The 7,924-nt window shown below is 45.9% G+C and overlaps 1 protein-coding gene across 1 annotated transcript in view; it reads right to left on the reverse strand.

Annotated features, from left to right (window-relative positions):
* The window catches only part of STRBP (spermatid perinuclear RNA binding protein), a 57,474-nt gene extending 50,101 nt beyond the window's left edge, over positions 1–7,373 (reverse strand). Inside the window, exon 1 of the mRNA XM_059828677.1 lies at positions 7,363–7,373. The gene's annotated coding sequence lies outside the window, so the exon portion shown is untranslated. The remainder of the gene's footprint in view (positions 1–7,362) is intronic.
* Positions 7,374–7,924: the final 551 nt, after the last annotated feature.

Below are 7,924 nucleotides of genomic sequence, written 5' to 3' on the forward strand. Positions count from 1 at the left end.
TAGGCACACTTTTTATGTCTCTATATAAAAAGAAAAAAATTAGCCAGTCAGATTTCTAGAATCTACCTCCATAGTAAAGTACAATCCAACCTGAAATTTCTCTTACTGATCTACTGTACGGTCAGTCCAGGCTTGGCTCTGGCGTGCACAGCTACTGCAATATATGATTTACCAGGCTAAACACTTCCCAGATTTTTATGGGTACCTTCCAGTCCTCAATTTTCTCTACAAGAACTTTATAGTCCTCCATATCGTCCTTTATGGATTCCTCGCAACCCCTTCCTTTCAACTATCTTCCCTGGAGCTCCATGTTCTCTACTCATCCCATCATACCTCAGCTTTCCAGTGGCTGCATGTATTCTCTGGTACTTCAATCCCTGAAGACACACGTTGTACATCTACAGCTCCCCCTTCTATTCCAGAGTCTTTTCCATTAAAGCAAATATTCAAAAATTGTCATATTATCATATGGAAATCAAGCAAAGTAGATAAGGAAAGCAGGAAAGCATTAAGCGCATAGAGGGTCAGAGAGCAAACTGCAGCACCCCATAACCAGAGAAAAAGAGCAAGTTTCCATATGCAAAGAGCTGCCCCTTCAGCACAGCAGTATCAAAATATAGGAATAAATGACTAATTTTTCTTCTTGCTTTCATACTGGAAAATTGAGGTCTTCACCCAGATTCAGCACCAGATACACACCTACCAGAATATCACACAGCTTCCTCACAGCGTAGCTGGAAAAACCAGCCATGCAGGTTGTGCTGACTGCCACCACTCCCCATCGGCTCAGAGCTGCAGAAGCACCATAGCCAGGCTGCACTTCTCACCAGTTCCTCGCCATGCCCAGGACTGGGTAATTAACACCACATAAATAGCTGATATTTAAATTCAACTCCAAAATTGATTAAATGTTAACACATATTAGTCAGCACTTTCAGATCCACCAATAACATGTTATTTGTTTCTATGGTTAACAAAAACATCCGCAACCCAATCCCATTCATCTTATCTACACAAAGTTACACCGTTGGACCCTTTATGATCATGCTACATACTATAACAGAAACACAGTACAGCTTCCCTCCTGACAGCTGGCTCCCATAGGACAGAGAACTCATATGCCTTTTTTTTTCTTTATAATACAAACTGTAATCTGTTTTTTAAATGGGCTGATTTATACTATCTTAACTATAGGCTTTCACCCAGTCTCCAGGTGATATGTTTAGTGCAACAATTTAATGTTTTGCTAAGCAGGCTGTAAAAAGACCATTTAAGTTAAACACTTTTATTCAGGTATATACCAGCCAGCAATTTTAAGACTGTCACCTATTTCAACAATGGCAACTAAATTCAGTGGGGTGCAGCATGCTGGCTTGCTTCCTTGCTGAATTTTGTACACTCTTTTTAAGGAGCAAATATAAGGACATTCAAGAGAGAGATCATGTTTACAGAAAGTGTTAAACAGGCTCACAGTAACATTGCTTTGGCTGCTACACCATAACAAAAAACAGAGCCACCCAATGCCCTGCAACAAGTAATGAAATTTTTTATGCCTCCTCCAAGATTAACCATGATTTATCACAATCCACTCTTACAGGACCCACCCCCTTTAAAATACATCATTGGCACTAGGATAAACCATTTTGTGCCAAAATCTCACTGGGGGAACTTAGCAGCATTGCGTGCCCTAGAAGATCCTGCTCCCAAGCCTCAAGTCTCCTCAGCCTGCATGGTGATTGCTTTGCCAAAGCTCATTTCTAGAAACACGCAACACTTGTTTTCAAACCAGCTTCAAAGAGCTTGTGCGTCTGGGCTTCACACACACACACCTGTAGTCTGTTTATGCTTTCCAGGAGGGCAGGCAGCTGAGAAATATGATTAGGGGAAGATTCTGTTCAGGGTCTTAACTCAAGCCAATAGCTTTGGAGAAGCATTTCCACATGTAACATCACACCTGTGTCTCAGAGAATACCAAAAGCACTTCAAGGCCTAATACTTAAAACACTATGCTAACACTCAAATTGGCTGTATTACAAGTCAAACAAGAAATGTGTTTAATGAAAGTGTCTCCCCCCCAAGAATCGGAGGAAATAGACAAGCAAAGGCCTCTAAAAATCAACTTGCCCTTTTCTGCTCCTATTACAGGGTGATTTCTAAGAGGCAACATCACCTTCTCACCATTGAGTTCATTTACTGCCAAGCCAAATGCCAACACCTGCTTCAATCATTGTTTCACTTCTTCAGCACCCACCACATCAAAGTTTAAGGTCTAAAATCTTAATCGATTATGTTTTCTAAGATTTCTGCAAATTCTATGACATCTCATGATTACCCACTAGTAAGAGTGTTCTTCCCAACCAGATAGTCAAACATTTAATTTTTCGATAGTCAATTTAAAGTAAATCCACAAAAAGAAACAGCAAAAGTTAATTTACTGTGACAGTCAGACACACCCCAATTTTATTTTATTTTTAAGCATACAATTAAGAGTAATTTAATTCCCCTATGTAGATATTACATGAAAGAGAAATGTTACTGAAGGAAAAGCTTAGTACTATTGGTACACAAACCTTACGACAGATAAATTAGAGCCTAGTGAAACAGCATATAATTTACATTTTGTTATGTCAATCACAAGTAGCATCTTGAGGCTCTTAAATACTATGCCAAACCACAACATAAGAGAACTAGTTTAAATCAACCCATGCGGCAGGATCACTGAAGTTTCCACAATCCAAAAGATCCCCTAAAATGAGTTAGCAATCGGATTTCACAAGATTATTCCCCGTCAACATCCATTTATACCTTTAATTTACCAGCATGTTATGAAAATACTTTACTACAAAAGAGTTATAATGTTTTGCATAGTTATAGAAAAATCAATTAAGTAAAACAACATGGCCATGGGTTTTAATAACCCACGGCCTTTACTACTTGAGAAGCCAATGAGCAAATGTGCAGGTGGCCCAGTAATACAGGAGCATCACTCAGCTGCACGGATTAGTCTCAGAGCTCTTGGGTTTAGCCAGCAGAGAAGGAGGGACAGAGCAGCTCAGTACCAGGCTTTACATACCTTTCAGTAACAGCAGAACAAATTACATACCCTGAATTTTGCCTTACGTTTCTCCTATAACCAGCACCTTGTCTACATTCCTATACTGCATAGAAAATGAACAGAAAGGTCAGTATATGCATTGCGAAGCAGAAGTATGAATACAAGGCAACAGACCAACATGGAGTGGGGCCCAAGAATTCTCTCAGTCCTCTTCTATTCCATGATGTTTAGAGTGAGAGGACCAGAAACATAAGGCAATTTAGCTGCAAAATAAAGTCCAAAAACCCGAAGTGCAAGAAGTTTATGTTAACTCAGCCATATAATTCGTAAGAATTCCTATGCATGCTTTTTCTTCAAGGGACATGAATTAAGGTTTTCAAAAAAGTTAAACAGGAACACTATCCTACTGTGAGTTGACACAGTGTATGTGCCACTACCTATGTTTTCTGTCACCATTGCTCAGTGAAAGACTTGGACATAAGAAGGAAAAACTACACAAGTGCCAAGAAATGCAGAAGTACAACTGAAAAAATACCGTCTCTGGTCTTGCAGCTTGTATCCATTCTCACTTTTAATAAAAAAAAATAAGCAAGTATTTTCAGGTAGGGCAGCTTACGCTTCTGTTTCGTTAAACATGAAGTACAAAGTTTCGACCTGTCAAATCACACTGCAAGTACAAAAAAGGTACTCAAACTATAATTTCTACAGAAATGTTTGAGACTTGCATTTTTCTGACATTTAAATCTGTAACTGTTCTTCATGTTGATTTAAACAGGAATTTTCCTTTTGATTTCATCACTGCAGCATATACAGCAGTAAAGCAATCTTTACTTGCCAATATTGCTCAGTTTATAGCAAATCCAGGACACTACATCAGCCAAGTGCTCCTCATGTGTTTGTTGTTAGAACAGAAAAGTCCTCCCTCCCCCAACCTCAATACGAAGTTACAGAAATCAAAATGCTATGCTAAAGACCTCCGTTGGCACGGCGAGACTTATCATAAATCCTAACTCACCAAGAGCTGGAAGTTAGCCTAGCGAGGTGCAGATTGAACCCCTGCATTCTCACTCACCTAGCGTCTCCCTCAAATGACCAACACATTCCAGGGTACCTTCCTCTTCTCAACTGCTCCCAGTACTCTCCCTCACCCAGCCCAGTCTACAGAAATACACAAACTGTCACTTTTCTACTGTTTCATATTTACACTTAGATGTGTTGGCCACTTCTAGGTGTATGTATATCACCACAGTTAAGGACAAGACTCTGCAAACTTCTCTTGTATGTTTTAACGGATACTTCAACGAGCATGCTCACAGTGGCTTTTCACACACTCCTAAGCTTGTTAACCAGCCAGGGCATTTTCCTCTCCCCTCTTTCCAGCCATGGACCTGCTCTTCAAAGAGCCTTATTTACATGCCAAGTTACAAAGTTCAGCTGCTTCCAAAGCAACGTGGAAAAAGTGCAGCTTTTATGATTCTACAGTGAGGTTTTTCACAACATGAAGCAGCTTCTTACACTACTTTTTTTTTTTTCTTATTTCCAAACAGGATTTCACAGTTCAAAAAAAATCTCAGTCCACCCACAGGCCTTTGAGGAACACTAACTGAGGGGCTTCAAAAGAAGAGAGCTCTGCAACCTTATGCATCATGTTACTGAATGAACATCCATGGAAAAAACTGCTTACAACTCAGAAACAAGGGTTGCCAAAGTCTGCGTATCCACCGGGGTTTAAACTACTTCTCTAATGTTTAGGCATGGCATGCCTTTTGCCATCTTCTGATATCTTTCCATTTGCTTCCAAACCTTTGGTGTGAAATCAATCGTATCTGAAATTCCTTCTTCTAGGACAAACCACAAGGCTGGATTCAGTCACTTCTTCAGCAACATTCACACCAGTTATCACCTGGGGTTTCCCTCAGCCCCCAACATACAAGTCTTTCTAGATAGAACCTTCCTCCAGTTCCCCAAGAAATTAAGTCCTAGATTTCTGCCTTGTGGTTAGCCTGGAAACTACTAGGAGCAAAACTGGCACTTCATCACATCTTCTTTGTGGAGAGATGACAATATTGTCAGTAGTTCAATAATAATGATTAGTTTGGATGAACAGCCTACGCAATAAAATCCCTTTACAAAAGCGGGCATAAGAAAATCAGCAAGGACTAATGATTCTGCTAGGAATGCCAAAGCACCGCTAGACTTGTACCTTTAATGACAAGATTCTGAGAAACAGAAAACTGAAAACATTAAAACCTTACTATTAGCAACCCTTACCCACTCTTTTTCCCACCTCTGCCTTCATTCTACACCAACATGAAGCAGAAGAAAAAGATTGGAAAATTCCAGAGAGAAGAAAATGACACATGCCAAGAACTTCCAGCAGCGAGTCCAACTTCCTAGAAATGACCAGGAATTTAGTAGAAGCTACAGCCAGCCGCAGTCTGCTGACACTGATTTCTTCCTCCTCTCTACACTGGCAGGAAACAACTATAACTTATCTTCTACAAGTTTTTGATGGCCCATCTAAGAGGTGGACTATTTAAATTCTTGGAAAACACTTTTGCTTTTCAGAGACTACGAGCAACCACCCTGCACAGAGAAAGGAATACAGCAATACAACCTCTATAATAGAGACACTGTCAGGCCTTCCTCCCCTCTGCTCCAAGAGTTTGTTTTTAGGGTCTCCCCTCCAAGTATAGACAGCACTTTTCCACCTTCCTTACTTGCTGCAAACATTAGGCCCTCTTTGCCTCCACAGTTGCTTCCCTTGGGTCTCAAAAATGGTTACCATATCTTTAAAAATAAAATAAGACCAAGTTTTGCAAACAGTCTTTCCTTCTCCATTCTTTCCAAGGATGTTAAATTATTCTGCATGAATGAAGGAAATTATTTTCATTTTCTGTCTTTACCCTAGAAGGCCAGGTTTCAAACGCTCCCTAGAACACACAGCTATTTTAATTTAAGTCAAATAGCCCAGCTATTTTAATTTAAGTTAAAGTTGAGCAAACTTTTTTCCGAACTGGAGATTTGAAATACCTTATGTTCCTGACAACAATGCCCACTGCAGTCTTTCTTTACTTCAACCACACTTAGAATGTCTACATTTTCAGGACAAAGTATGATAAAACTGTTAAAAAAATGTTAACAAACTATAGTATACAACTAAAGAAAACAAAAAATTCAGACACCTCTAGGACCCCCCCCATTTTACAAGTTTTTTGTACTGCCGTATTCGGTGCATGAGATGTTTGGAATGCACGCTCTCTGGAGCAGGGCATTTTCGTCTTACTTTCTGTAAATCACACGGCACCATTTTCAGAGCCACGTGAATAAATAATAAGACATTTAGCTAGAGAATGTGTATTTCCGTTCTGATTCAAAACTCAAGTTTTACTCTACTCACTAGCCTGCATATGACTCCCCGGTTATCCCTTTTAAGCTCTCACTTCCAGAAAAATTAGTGGGTTAATGGTTAACAAAACCCGGTGCAAAACAAGTCCAGAATGAAAGAGAAAATAAAAGAAAAACACAAAACACCAAAGACCCAAAACGCTGACGACGCTTCCCTCAAACCCAGCAGGCCTGCAGAGGTACCAGAGGCAGGCGGGTGCCCCGAGCACCGCGCCCGCTGAGGGGGTCCCGAGCACGGCCGCTCGCAGCGCCGGGCGGGCGGAGCGGACAGCGCGACGCGCGCAACCCCCGAGCGGCAGCAAACTTTTGCTGGCGAGCCGCGGCTCGCGCCGCCCCCCTCACGGCACCTGGCCGCGGCGCGGGCGGGCGATGGCGCCTGTCAGGGACGGGACCGCTCGCCCTGCCCGGCCGGGGACCCCCGCGCACCGCAACGCCCAGCCAGTTCCCGCCCCACCCCCGCGGGGCCGCACCGTCCGGACCCGGCCGCAGCTCCAGCCCGCCCGCCGGCACCTGCGCGCCCGCGGACAGGTACGCGCCGCGCGGCCGGCGGAAGGGCGGCCGCCTGCGCGCACCGCGGCGCCGAGCCCCTCATCTCCGCCTCCGCCCGCGGGCTGGCGGCCCCTCAGGGCGCGGAGACCACCCCCCCCCCCCCCCGCCCCAACGGCCGCCGCGCCCCTCCGCGCGCGCAGCAGCGCCCCCCCCCCCCGCCCCTCACGCACCGCCTCCCATCCCCCCGCGCCGCCCCCCGCGCCGTGTCCTGCCCTTGCCTCCTGCCCGCAGTGCCCGGTGCAGTGGGAGGAGCGGTGCCCGGCGCCCGCCTCCCCTCAGGGGCGCGCAGGGAGGGCTGTCTGCCGCCCCGCCGCCGCCCCGCCGCCGGCCCCGCCGCTCGCCCGCCTCACCCCGCTCGCCGCCGGCCCCGGCGCAGCCCCCCGGCCCCGTCCCGGCTCCGTGGCCCCGTCCAGCTCCTCCGGCTCCGCAGCGGCGAGCGGGGCTCCGGCACGTGACAGCGCCCAGCGCCCCCATAGGCTGGGGCTGCCGGGCAACGTGAGCCCGCCCCCTCCCTGCACCTGAGAGAGAGCCTTACGCCAGCTGCGTAGGGGGATGCCGGGCCGCCGCGCCAATTCCGTAGCGGCGCGGAACCGTCCGTTTCCTCCCTCCTCGCGGCAGGCCAGCGCCGCCTTACGGAATTGACGTAGAGCTTCTCGGCTCGGCCCGTCCGGTTTCCTACCTGGAGCCGCTACCCTTTGCGTAAACTGCGTAATCCCACCCGCCGCCCGGGGAGAGGGCTCTCTGCAGCTCAGCGAGCTCTTGCAGCTACGTGGGTTAGGAGCGGCCGAGCCTGCACCTAGGAACGTCACTTACGTAAAGGCCCTCAAAGAGGTTAGTGTTTCTTACGAATTCTCCGTAACGTCGTCGACGCGGGCGCTGCACCTGAGAGGGCTCCCGTTGCGCAAATGCCGT

This window comes from Gavia stellata, chromosome 24 (assembly GCF_030936135.1).
Source record: "Gavia stellata isolate bGavSte3 chromosome 24, bGavSte3.hap2, whole genome shotgun sequence".
Lineage (NCBI taxonomy): Eukaryota > Metazoa > Chordata > Aves > Gaviiformes > Gaviidae > Gavia > Gavia stellata.